The sequence below is a fragment of the Triticum dicoccoides genome, chromosome 6B (assembly GCF_002162155.2).
Source record: "Triticum dicoccoides isolate Atlit2015 ecotype Zavitan chromosome 6B, WEW_v2.0, whole genome shotgun sequence".
NCBI lineage: Eukaryota > Viridiplantae > Streptophyta > Magnoliopsida > Poales > Poaceae > Triticum > Triticum dicoccoides.
In genome coordinates this window covers 723,895,199-723,908,821 of record NC_041391.1, presented here as the reverse complement: position 1 = coordinate 723,908,821, position 13,623 = coordinate 723,895,199, and positions in this window count along the sequence as shown.

Genomic DNA, 13,623 nt, shown 5'->3' with positions numbered 1-13,623 from the left:
GTTTTCTGTTTAATTTGTATTGTTTTATTTCTTTTGTGCTTTATTTTAAATTTGAAGGAGTTTCATATATTCTACGGTACTACATACATGCATATGAATGTACAATTTCAAATAAATTTGAAATTAGAACCAAAAAGAATTCAAGAGCAATATACAATATATATTCAATATCATCGGATGACCATATACAATTTTGAACAAGTTTCCATACATGATTTAATGCATATAAAGTTCTACGTCCTCGTAATAGTGTTCTCCTTTAGGATGGAGGACTTCCCTGCTGAACCATCCAGCTAGTTCCTCTTGAAGTGGTCGGAAGCGAGCTTCTGGACTAAGCATCCACCGGAGGTTATTCCTCTTAGCATTGGTATCACTCGGAACCCGCTCAGAGGTGTATCTCCGGATCATCTCACAGACATAGTATCCACATAGATTGGTCTCCGGTGGCTGAATATCCCCAGCATTCTTAGCCTTTAACATTTTGAATTCTAGCTCTTTTTTGAATTCACCGACCTTTGTATCTACGAACCGTCTCCAAACCCTACGAGGCAAAGAAAATTAAATGAACAAGAGAGTTATTAATTAGTTGCTTGATATTAGGAAATGAACGAAATAGGCCGATCGATATAGAGCGCAAATGAATGAAAATAATTACTTCTGCAGCATTCTTCTCATGCCGCCCCAAAGCTTTGGATCCATATTCACAGAGTCGTGGACGAGACATTCTGAGGTGTTAACTTTAATTACTAGCAGAATCCAGTGGAACCTGCGGACACGATACATGCACAGTACGTCATGCATAACTCATCGATTAGCCGGCCACATACCATGCATGGAGTAAACAAAAGAGAATGTGCTCAAGACAGAAACACTCACTCAAAATGGTAAGGAAATAGAATATCACTTTTGAGTTCCTGCTTTGTAAGAAACTGCCACAGGTCTGGCTCCACGTCGGCGGGGTAACGCTCCAACACATGTCCATTAACGATGTGTGGGTCAATGAACCCAACATCATGGATGTTCCTTACTCTGCATTCCTTAATCTTCATTCTGCATGTATAATAGCGGACACAACAATATAGTTAGGACATATATATAGTGCAGGCAATATGAACGAGATGGGGTAGAAATTAATAAATCACTTACAGAACGTAGCAACTGATGATAGATTTATCGAGCTCGCGCAGATTGAAAAGCTGGAACAATTCACTCAGTTCAATTTGTACATAGTAATGTTTGAAGTGATGCTCATGTCTAACTTCCGCATAAATATATTCTTTGGCGTTTTTATTTTTTATGTAACCCTTGTACCATTTCAGCAGACCTTTCATTTGTGGAGGTAGATCCTTTTCCTCCGCAGGCTCGACGAGAGGCCCATTCTTGACATATGTAATTACTACCTCCTTCACTGGCGCCTCATCAAGGCCTAACAGTTCACGAAGAGTAATACCTAAGTTGGCCGCTTGTTCTCTGGCACTCGTTACAGTCAATCCCTGTGCTGCCGCAGCTTGTATGATCTCGGGGTCATCCGGACAGAAGGCTTCCACTATAAGCGGGGCAATCGATTGTTTACTTTGTTCCCCGAGCTGGGCAACTTGTTTCCCGCTTTTTTTTACTTTCGGCCTTCTCCCGCTCTTTGTTCTCCTTGAACATGAGTGCCTGCCTGCGAAGTTCACGTGCATAGTCGTTAGGCAGATTCTTCGCGGCTTGGGACGGTGTGCTCAAAAATGACTTAGCCCACTTCTTTTGCTCATCAGAAAATACTGGCTTGGGCTCGGGCTCTCTTTTCTTCTTGCAGTCCGCCTTCCATTTCTCCAAATCAGCAGCCGCGGCCGCGTCGACTTCCTCGGCACTACGTTCCCAAGGCCTTGTGGGGAGAGGCTTCAGTGATGGCTCCGGTACCTTTGTGGTCTTAGGTACATAAGGGTCCGGGTTAATAATCCAGGACTGCTTCTGCTTCTTTGCCGGAGGTGGATTGGGGGGCGGCGTCTGATCACCCGCCGGACGAGGACTGGGGGGCGGCGGCTGATCACCCGCCGGACGTTGTGGACTGGGGGGCGGCGTCGGCTGACGTGACGGAGGTGTAGGTGAACCGCCACCACCACCACCACCACCACCACCACCACCACCACCACCACCGCCACCGCCACCACCACCACCGTAGGGGGGTGGACTTGTTGTCCTTGGCGCCTCGCCTGGAAACTTGATAAACTTCTTTTGCCATAGAATGAAATGGCGCTTGACATCTCCAAGTCTTTTCTCCCCTTCAGGTGTAGCAATGTCAATCTCCAGGTCCTCAAACCCTTGGACTATGTCCTCCACCGTGACACGAGCATTGCCATCTTGAATGGGGTTGTTGTGGTGGAGTGCTCCAGGTAAACATGGTAAAGCACTGCCGATGGCTACCTTCATGGACATGTTCCCGATAGGATAATACAGATGACATTCTTTCATCTCCTTTATATCGTCCACGGGGTAGCGAGGATGCTCCGGTGAAGTAATTTCGACCACCAGAGGCTCCGGTGCAGTAATTTGGACCACCAGAGGCTCCGGTGCAGTAATTTCGATCGTCGGTGCATCTGCACCAGCCGGTGGGGCCTCCGTGGAAGCCACGCTGCTTCTCCGCTGCTGGCTTCCGAGATCCGCTGGATGATCTTCATGCTGCACCCGAGCTGCATCTCTTTCGGCTACTAGTACACTCATGGTTTTCTTCATCACATCCATTTCCGATGCCAACCGCGCCACAACATCTGCTTCCCGATCCATCTTTCTCTTACGGCTTCTGTAACCGTACGGGTCATCGTTCTGGGGGAACCCTATTTTCCACGGAATGTGCCCCATGCCTCGTACACGTCCTCCGTGTTCAGGATTCCCGAGGGCTTTTGTCAGCGCATCGTTCTCTCTGTTGAACTTGATCTTCCCCTGTTGAGCATCCCTCATTGCGTTAATAAGGGCTTGGGTGGGTTTAATTAATTTGCCCCGGTAAACACACTCCCCTGTCTCCGGGTTCAGCGTTCCCCCATGCCCGTACCACCAGCTTTTGGCCCTTGGGTCCCATCCCTCCGTACCTGGACGGATTCCTCGCGCCCTCAGCTCGTTCTCCATCTTTTCCCACCTAGGCTCCCAAAGGCGATACCCTCCTGGCCCCATAACATGATTGTACTCCTTCTTAGCCGCATTTTCCTTATTTTTTTCGATATTTGAATGAACTGCTCCGATTTCTTTTGCTTCACAAATTCTGGCCAATCATCTTTCAGTTTCTCATATTGTCCTTTGAAATACGGAGTCTTGTTCTGCTTGACAAAGTCATGGGCTAGATTTTGCTTGAATTTCCGGAATGCGTCGGCCATCTTATGAAGAGCGAACTGTTTGACTAGCCTCCTCCTCTCCTTGTTTTCCTCAATCTTGTTACCCTCCTCATCGAATTTGTTGTATTCCGGAGGTAGAACGAAATGTTCCATAAGCTTCTTGAAGCAATCTTTTTTTGTTCTCTTATCGACAAAAGTGAAACCATCAATTCGTGCCTTCTTTGGCTCATTCCACTCCTGGACGGTGATCGAGACGTTGTCTCTAACAATGGCTCCGCATTGGCTGACAAACTTGGTTGCGTTCTTGCGGGGCTCCAGCGGCCTGCCGGTTGCACTGTCGACAACCTCGATGGTGCATGTTTCTCCTTGTTTCATCGTCTTGGTTGCGCCACGCTTTGACGACGTACTCGATTGTTTCGACGATCCGGCCGAGGGCTAAAATAAGAAAGAGTCTTTTATGTCAGTCCTGATATTTATTCAAATCAGTTAGTTTGTATCACCAGAGGCTCAATGTATATATATACCTCGGCGCCGGAGGTGGTTGCTACTTCCATTTGAAGATCGTCGTTTATCGACGTTTGTTCGGCATCATTTTGCTGACGGCGCCCTTCATCTTCACCGTCAAGGTTCAGATAAGAAGAGATATCATCTTCTTCTTCTCCGGTCGGCACATATAGAATATCGCCGTTTATGATGCCGAACATATGTGCTTCACCGTCCGGATCATAGTTGTCCATAATCGGGTCAGCTCTATCGTCCGCCATTATGTCAGTCCTGAAAACATGTAGTAAAAACAAATTAATTAAGTGAAGAAGGGGGGCGGTGGCGGTGGCGGTGGCGAAAGGGCGGTGGCGAAAGGAGGGGGCGAGGAAGGGGTGGGAGAGGGTGTCGCGGTAGAGCGCGAGACGGGGCGGCAGACGACGGTGTCACGGAGAGGGGAGGCGAGGACAACACATTTATAACCCTCGCCGTCCCCTCTCGATCCCTAAAAAAACACCGCGCGCATCGCCGCCCCCCTCGCCGCCCCTCTCCGTATAAACAAATTGTCCGAACAGAGCTTGGAGTAGAGTGGCTAGGGTTTGGCCAGGGATGCGGATGGAGACGAATATATGTGGGGTCGGGATGGCCCATGTGCAGGGCGGGGGGTGCTGGCCACACTCTTTTTTCTTTTCTTTTTCATTTCATTTCATTTTTTCTTTTCCTGTTTTTATCCTTTTCATCTTTAAAACAATTCAGTATATCAAAATATAGCAATGAAAAAAGATATTTGAGAAATCATAAAATGTATGTGAATTCAAAAAAATGAATCATAAAATGTTCATGGATACAAAAACATTGTGATTTTGCAAAAAAAAAGGTTTTCAAAAAATGTTGATGATTTTGTGGAAAAAACAGGAATAAAAACATATTGTGTATTCAAAAAATGTTTAGGGATTTCAGAATAGTTCACGTATTTAATTTTTTTCACTGATTCATGACATATTCGTGAATTTAAAAATTATTCGTGTATTTCAAAAAATTGATTTTATTAGACACAAAAAAATTCATCAAAACAAAAAAATATTAATGAATTCCAAAACATATTCTTTCTTCTTTCTTTCTTCTTTCTTTTTTTCTTCTTCCTTTTTTTTCTTCTTTCTTTTTTTCTTCTGTTGTTTTCTTCCTTTTTCTTTTTTTCTTCCTTTTTCCTTTTTTCTTCCTTTTTCTTGTTTTTCTTCTGTTTTTCTTTTGTTTTCTTCTTCCTTCTTTCTTCTTCTTCCTTTTTCCTTTTTCTTTCTTCTTCTTCTTCCTTTTTCTTCTTCCTTCTTCTTCTTCTGCCGGCGCGCGGAGGACGGCAGGCAGGGCCAGCGGGCGGCGGGCGGCGGGCGGCGGGCGGCGGGCAAGGGCGCAAGGCACGGGCGGCGGGCAAGGGCAGGGCACGGGCGGAGGCGGCGCTCACTGGGGACGGGGGCGGCGACGCGCAGGGCTTCGGCGTCGGCGTCGGCGTCGGGGCAGGGCTTCGGCGTCGGCGTCGGGGCAGCGCTTCGGCGTCGAGAGAGAGGAGAATGGGAAGTGGCAAAACTGCTAAGTGCAGTATTTATAGACGCACCTTTAGTCGCGGTTGGAGAGGCGGACCGCGACTAAAGGTACCCTTTAGTTGCGGTCCGCCTCCCCAACCGGGACTAAAGGATTTTGGCGCCGCTTCCGTTCCCGCGCAGAAAGACCCTTTAGTCGCAGTTGGGGACAACAACCGTGACTAAAGGGTACCCTTTAGTCGCGGTCCGCCTCCCCAACCGGGACTAAAGGTCTGTGCTAGAACTGGCGCGGTGCGGTGGGATGTTTAGTCCCACCTCGCTAGCCGAGAGGCTTCGACAGTGGTTTATAAGCGCGGCTGCGCTCACCACTTCGAGCTCCTCTCAAATGCAGGCTTACGGGCCTATTCTGTCACTATGTGCCTGTGGGCCTACTCGGCCTTCTGCGGGCCTGAATCCTGGCCCTTTAATGGGTTTCTAGTCGTATTCAGGCCGTGGTGGCCCAGTAGGTGGCATATTTCCTTTTTTCCTTTTTCCTTTTTTCTTCTGTTTTTTTCTTCTGTTTTTTTCTTATGTTTTTCTTCTGTTTGTTTTTTTCTTCTGTTTTTCCTTTTTTCTTCTGTTTTTTTCTTCTGTTTTTTTCTTCCTTTTTCCTTCTTTCTTCTTCTTCCTTTTTCCTTTTAAAATCAAAAACATAAAACTAATTCATTTTAAAATCTTAAAAATACAATTATATATCAAAAAAATCAGAAAAATAAAACTAATTCATTTTAAAACCCCTTGAAGGTTTGACAAAAGGTTTGATACATCATTCAGTTCATCGACCAAATACAAAGTTTGGTACAATAAATTATTACATATCAATTCTTCCCTTGTGTCCCTGCTTGCTTACGATTGTGCCGTATCCATGGAGCATCCTCATCATTTAACTTAATGCTTGGGTCAATGTTCACTTTGAAGGGCGGAATTTCACCAAACATATTATAATCTTCTGACATGTCTGTCTTGTCCTCCACTCCCACGATGTTTCTTTTCCCTGAAAGAACAATGTGGCGCTTTGGATCATCGCATGATGTACTGATCGTTTTCTTATCTTTCCGTTTCCTCGGTTTGCTACTCATGTCCTTCAAATAAAAAACCTGAGCGACATCTTTGGCAAGGACGAATGGTTCGTCAAGGTAACCAAGATTGTTGAAATCCACCATTGTCATTCCGTATTGCTCGTCCACCTTTACCCCACCTCCTGTTAGCTTGAACCATTTGCACCGGAACAAAGGGACCTTAAAGGAGGGTCCATAGTCAAGTTCCCATATCTCCTCTATGTAACCATAATATGTGACCTTTTGCCCATTCTCGGTTGCTGCATCAAAGCGGACACCACTGTTTTGGTTGGTGCTCTTTTTATCTTGGACGATCGTGTAAAATGTATTCCCATTTATCTCGTACCCTTGGAAAGTCGTTATAGTCGAAGATGGTGTCTTGGCCAATATGTACAGCTGATCTACAACATCATTGTCATTCATTAAATGTTTTCTCAACCAACTGCCGAAAGTCTCCATGTGGGCCTTCCTAATCCAGGATTCAGGCTTCCCCGGGTTGTCCGAGCGTAAAATATTCTTGTGTTTCTCAAAGTACGGAGCCACCAAGCTGGAATTGGTCAGTACAGTGTGGTGTGCTTCAGTCAGAGAATGGCCGTCCATACATATCGTTGATTTCCTTCCGATCGTGCCTTTTCCACTTAGTCTCCCCTCGTGCCGCGATCGAGGAAGACCAATCGGCTTAAGGTCAGGAACAAAGTCAACACAAAACTCAATTACCTCCTCATTTCCATAGCCCTTGGCGATGCTTCCTTCTGGCCTAGCACGGTTATGAACATATTTCTTTAATACTCCCATGAACCTCTCGAAGGGGAACATATTGTGTAGAAATACAGGACCGAGAATGAAAATCTCTTCGACTAGGTGAACCAAGAGGTGCGTCATAATATTGAAGAAGGATGGCGGGAACACCAACTCGAAACTGACAAGACATTGGATCACATCGTTCTGTAACCGTGGTAGATCTTCTGGATTGATTACCTTTTGAGAGATTGCATTGAGGAATGCACATAGCTTCACAATGGCTACTCGAACATTTTCCGGCAGGAGCCCCCTCAAAGCAATCGGAAGCAATTGCGTCATAATCACGTGGCAGTCGTGAGACTTCAGATTTTGGAACTTTTTCTCCGCCATGTTTATTATTCCCTTTATATTGGACGAGAATCCAGACGGGACCTTCATACTGCTCAGGCATTCAAAAAAGATGACCTTCTCTTCTTTGGTCAGAGCGTAGCTGGCACGACCTTGAAACCATTCCGGATGCCGGTCATTAGGGTCTTTCAAACGTTGCTGGTCCTGCCGTGCTTCCTTTGTATCATTTGTCTTCCCATACACGCCCAAGAAGCTTAGGAGGTTCACGCAAATATTCTTCGTAACGTGCATCACGTCGATTGCAGAGCGGACTTCTAGGACTTTCCAATATTCTAGCTCCCAGAATATAGATTTCTTCTTCCACATGGCTGCGTGCCCGTCAGCTCCCTTCGGAACTGATTGTCCGCCAGGACCCTTTCCAAAGATGACTTTCAAATCCTTGACCATATCAAATACCTCAGCACCAGTGCGTTCCGCAGGCTTCGGCCGGTGATCTGCCTTGCCGTTGTAATGCTTGCCTTTCTTTCTTACTGGATGAATTTTCGGAAGAAATCAACGATGCCCAAGGTACACGTTCTTCTTACAATTTGGCAAATGTACACTTTCAGTCTCATGTAAGCAGTGCGTGCATGCATTGTATCCCTTATTTGACAGTCCCGAAAGGTTACTAAGAGCAGGCCAATCGTTGATGGTTACGAAAAGCAACGCTCGTAGGTCAAATTCCTCTTGTTTGTGCTCATCCCACACACGGACACCACCCCACAGCTGTAAAAGTTCATCAACTAATGGCCTTAGGTACACATCGATGTCGTTGCCGGGTTGCTTCGGACCTTGGATGAGCACTGGCATCATAATGAACTTCCGCTTCATGCACAACCAAGGAGGAAGGTTGTAGATGCATAGAGTCACGGGCCAGGTGCTATGGCTGGAGCTCTGCTCGCCAAAAGGATTCATGCCATCCGTACTTAGAGCAAATCTTATGTTCCTTGCGTCAGCTGCAAAATCTTTGAACCATCTGTCGATCTTTCTCCATTGCGTTCCATCTGCGGTGTGTCTCAACTCCCCGTCCGACTTACGGTCCTCTATGTGCCATCGCAACAACTTGGCATGCTCTTTGTTCCTAAACAGACGTTTCAACCGTGGTATTATAGGAGCATACCACATCACCTTGGCGGGAACCCTCTTCCTGGGTTTCTGGCCCTCAACATCGTCACCAGGGTCATCGCCTCTGATCTTATAACGCAATGCAGTGCATACCGGGCATTCATTCAAATTCTCGTATTCACCGCGGTAGAGGATGCAGTCGTTGATGCATGCATGTATCTTCAGAACCTCTAAACCTAGAGGGCAGACAACCTTCTTTGCTTCGTACGTACTGGCGGGCAACTCGTTATCCTTTGGAAACATATTCTTCAACATTTTCAGCAAGTTTTCAAATGCCGAGTCAGCTACACCTGCCTCTGCCTTCCATTTCAGCAAATCCAGTGTGCAGCCCAGCTTTTTCAGACCATCATCGCATCCGGGGTACAGCGCCTTTCTGTGATCCTCTAACATGCGATCCAAATTCTCCCTCTCCTTTTCAGTTTCGTAGCGTCTCCGTGCATCAGCAATGGTCCGACCAAGATCATCAACGGGATCATCACGTGCCTCTTCTTCACCTTCCCCTTCACCTTCAGCATCCTCCATGAAAGTATCACCGAAATAAGCAAGATAGCTTTCATCGATGAAATCATCCCCTTCTTCATCTTCTTCCATTATAACCCCTCTTTCTCCATGCTTGGTCCAACAATTATAGCTTGGCATGAAACCGTGCCGAAGCAGATGCATGTGAACATCTCTTGAGGAAGAGTAACCCTTCTGATTCTTACAGATAACACATGGACAGATAACAAAACCCCCCTGCTTGTTCGCATTAGCCACTACGAGGAAATCTTTCAAACCCGTAGTGAACTCGCCGGAGAGTCGGTTACCGTACATCCATTGCCGATTCATCTGCATTATTATAATATAAAATATATAATTAACCATCATGCATTTGTTAAACTAACTAGCTACAAACAATATAAATTAAACAATGAACTGCACACATGCATATTTTATCAATGACACACATGCATGAAAGGTTCAAGTTGCTAACCGCGATCGAGGAGGAAAAAATAAATGAGGAACCTCAAGTGTGGCTCCAACACTTCATATCATGTTTGTTTCACCCTCTTAGGGTATTTCATCAAACACCTTGTGTGCATAAGAGGAACCAAAAGCAAACCTACACCCCCTTGTGAAGCTTGTGAAGAGAAGTGGCACCAAATGGCTAAGTGAGTGTGCTGAACTGGTATATATAGGGGAGGAGCTTTAGTCGCGGTTGGCCTGGCCAACCGCGACTAAAGCCCCTCACGTGCACCAGCTGGCCACCGAGCGCCCTGGGCCCAGGCCTTTGGTCGCGGTTCGTCTGCCGAACCGCGACTAAAGACTTCATTAGTCGCGGTTCCTACACTTTCGCGACTAATGGGGCTGGACGGAAGCCTCTTTTTCTACCAGTGAAAAGTACATTTTTGAAAGTAACTTAATGACAAAACAGAAATGTAGATACGAAGATAGGACAACGGAAACAAAGATCAACCTCCACATTGACAAATCCTTTTCTGGATTAAGGACAAATACAATCTTGCCAATATCTCTAAACATTTCTGTCTGAGTGAACCCTTATGGGCTCCACCGGTTTTGTTTTTCGGTAATATACGTATCATCTAATAAATAACACGAAATTCCACAGAACTGAATACACTGATGAATGGACTATCACATTTTAGTTGATGCAAGGTTCAGAAAGGAGTTACCAATAATTACATGAAAATATTTCAAGGCTATTGTCTGAGCATAGTTTAGAACATGTGATGTCACTTTAAGTATGTCATTAAACCCATATGTGGAATCTAGCATTGTACGTCTCCTTCAGAATTCTGAAGTCATGAACCAACTTGTTCTTGCAATCAAAGCAGAAACACTAATTTGCTTATGAATGGATTTTGCTCACGCGCTCTTAGATGATAGCAAACCATAGAAATATACCTTATCCTTGGCTAATCTCGGGCTGGATTTGAACAAGGCGTAAGTTCTTTATCTCTTCTCCCAAAGGAGAGGCCAGGAATGTGAAATCTTTTCTATATTGTTCCTGTAAAATTGGATCTCCTGTTACGCATTAATCTCTCGTGTCCTCGGTTGCCTCCTCCGTTTTCTTCAGTACTAACTCCGTCTATATATATTAGTCCGCATCGTATTTTGAGTCAAAGTTTGATCACATAATTGACTAGAAAATGTTAATATGTGTCATCAAAATTTATATTGTTGGATTCGTATTTGAATGTAGTTTTCAATGATATTGTTCTTACTACGTATACTTATATTTTGTTTGTTAAACTATGGTCAAAATATGGCCTATAAATTACGAAAGGAACTAGCATATCAGACCGGGTAGTCGTGTGAACCACAATAAAAGATTGAGAAAGTTGCAACTGAGTGCGCATTGTCTCCGGACAGATGCATTGGGCCTGTTGCATGTCAGGCCATATGTAGTTAAACGTTCTTCCGAGCATTAATGATATGCATGCCATATGCTACTACCACTACTGTATGAGACCAGTTTATCCGGTTATGCCGCTGTGTGCATGTGACCTTGTGCAGCAGAAAAGACAAAGAGGAAGTCATACCCAGCCCATCGGATTTGCCAACCAAAATAATTTCTAACTACTTGTACTACTATTGTTCTCATATATAAATGCGAAATACTTTCAATAACAAAAAGATATACATGATCTGGGATATATATACTATGGAAGCCATGAAGCATATTTTACCTCATTATTCAAAAAAAATTTGGAAAAGGACCTCATTGTTCACTCTCTCGAATGCCACTGCTGCTTCATTTTCTTAACAGAACATGAAGAAACCACATCTGTTGAGTTTCCTAAGCACATGATTGTGTATTACTTTAACTGTATGAAAGATTCATCAGTTAGAGAACAATCTCTAATCAACACAAACCATGGATCCAAGACCAAGCAGGGTCGAAACATATAAATTAGTACCTTCAGTAACATGTCCATGTTGAGAGAATGCATCCTTCAGAGCACTTTCATTAGTGTCATACTGACACATGGTGACATAGACAGACATGCAGCTGAGAGTTGAAGAAATAGCAAGCACTGAAAACATCATGTGCTATATCTCAACAATACTCTTGAATTGTACATGGATGTAAACTCTTCCTAACATTTACTTTAGTTAAAATTAGCTTGCTTCCCAAGCTACAATTGGGGAGCAAGCACACATATCTCAATCCCAACAGGACATTTGTGTCCGAACATGAAACAAATTGACAAGAAATTGTGGGGAAGAGCAGTATGAGCCGGTGCTCCAGCCGCTTGTGGAGGTGGAGTGCGTAGAGGGTCGGGTCATGCCCATCCACATGCCAGACAGTTACGACGGACTGGGACCTCGAAAGCAGATACGCCGCGGTTTTGGCACACTTCCATTATCATGCTAAAGGGATCTGTGCTTGCCAGTGAAGTATGCTTGATGCCCTTGTACCTATTGATTTTCATGGTTGGCTCTCCGTATGTGTTTTCCTTTCTTTTCGCGGGGGGATATATGTTTTCCTTTGAGTTGGAGTGGAGTGGAAATTAGGTATAAGGGCAGGTATTGTTCCCGGAGGATGGTCTTTCACAGTCATTTATCCTCCCAGAGACGAATCTCAAAGCCTTCCTTGACTGCGAGGGATTCAGAGCAGAAAATGTGTCTGTTTGCCTCCACTAGACCAGCCCTAAAGTATGAAGACCCATGTTTTCAGTAAGCCTGAGATACTTCTTTTAAGCCTAGATACTTGTTGCGGAGCAGAGTTCGTTAGATCCCTTTCTCAGTTAGAAGCTTATACTCCCTCCATCTCAAAATAAGTGTCTTAACTTTATACTAACCTTAGTATAAATTTGTACTAATGTTGAGACATTTATTTTGGGACGGAAGGAGTACATCTTTTTACCGAGTAAGGCATCATCTTTTACCTAAAAATCGTCCGCCTAATCATTATTGATCCTTTGGGTGGCAAACCATATTCCATCTGAGATATTTATATTTCTTTTTATTTTCGCTTTCACCTTACTAGAAAAGAATCTCAACCTAATGTAATCCAGCCTTTTCAGCACCCCCTTAGTAGCTAGAAAAATTATAGCATGTAGAGAACCATATTTTTTTGTACTTAGTTTATTGAAAGTCGTCTGCCAACAATTAGCAACTTGCATTTCCAACTACCTTGGACGTTTCTCCTCCTGACCATATTTCCACGTCGCATTTGAGAGGCACCGGAGGTGAATCAGAATTCACAAGTACTCCCTCCGTAAACTAATATAAGAGTGTTTAGATCACTACTTTAGTAATCTAAACGCTCTTATATTAGTTTACAGAGGGAGTATCTCACTGGGAATTGGTTCTGTGATGAGTGCATTTTCGGATCACTTTTATCCATTGTTTTGCATCATAGTCATTGGACTGTCAGAATTTAATCGCGTCGGCGCACCTTTTCTTGCGTGTATTTGCCAGGATCCCAAAGAAGCAAGAGATTTTGAGCATTGATTAGAAAACACCTTGGTGTAGGTGAAAATTGTGGCAATTAACGTCATAATAACCTACCATATGAAGAGGAGATCACGTGGGAACAAAACCAGCCACGTGGAGCTATCCAGAACAGAAGATGGTGCACCATATGAGCATCCTGCGCTAGTACCGATGCTCATACTGACCGTTGCGTGCAAGTTGTAAGATTCCCGGTGTATTTACCTCTTAATATTATAACCAATAATACCAACTTCAATTGCTAGTTAAAACATCATGAAGTAACGTGTTGCTTGTGATAAACCAAACCCGTTAATTGGGTGGATATTGATGAAAACAACTTAAAGTTTTATTAGGACATCTTTAACGTCGACCCTCAAACCGCTCGCATATGTCTGGATGGCACGGTCCGGACCGTGAAAGCCATCCAACGCGGGCATATATTGGTCCGCTCGGTGGTCCAGACGTACTTTCTCCCGCAAAGTGGAGACAAAGTGGTGTGTGTGTGGG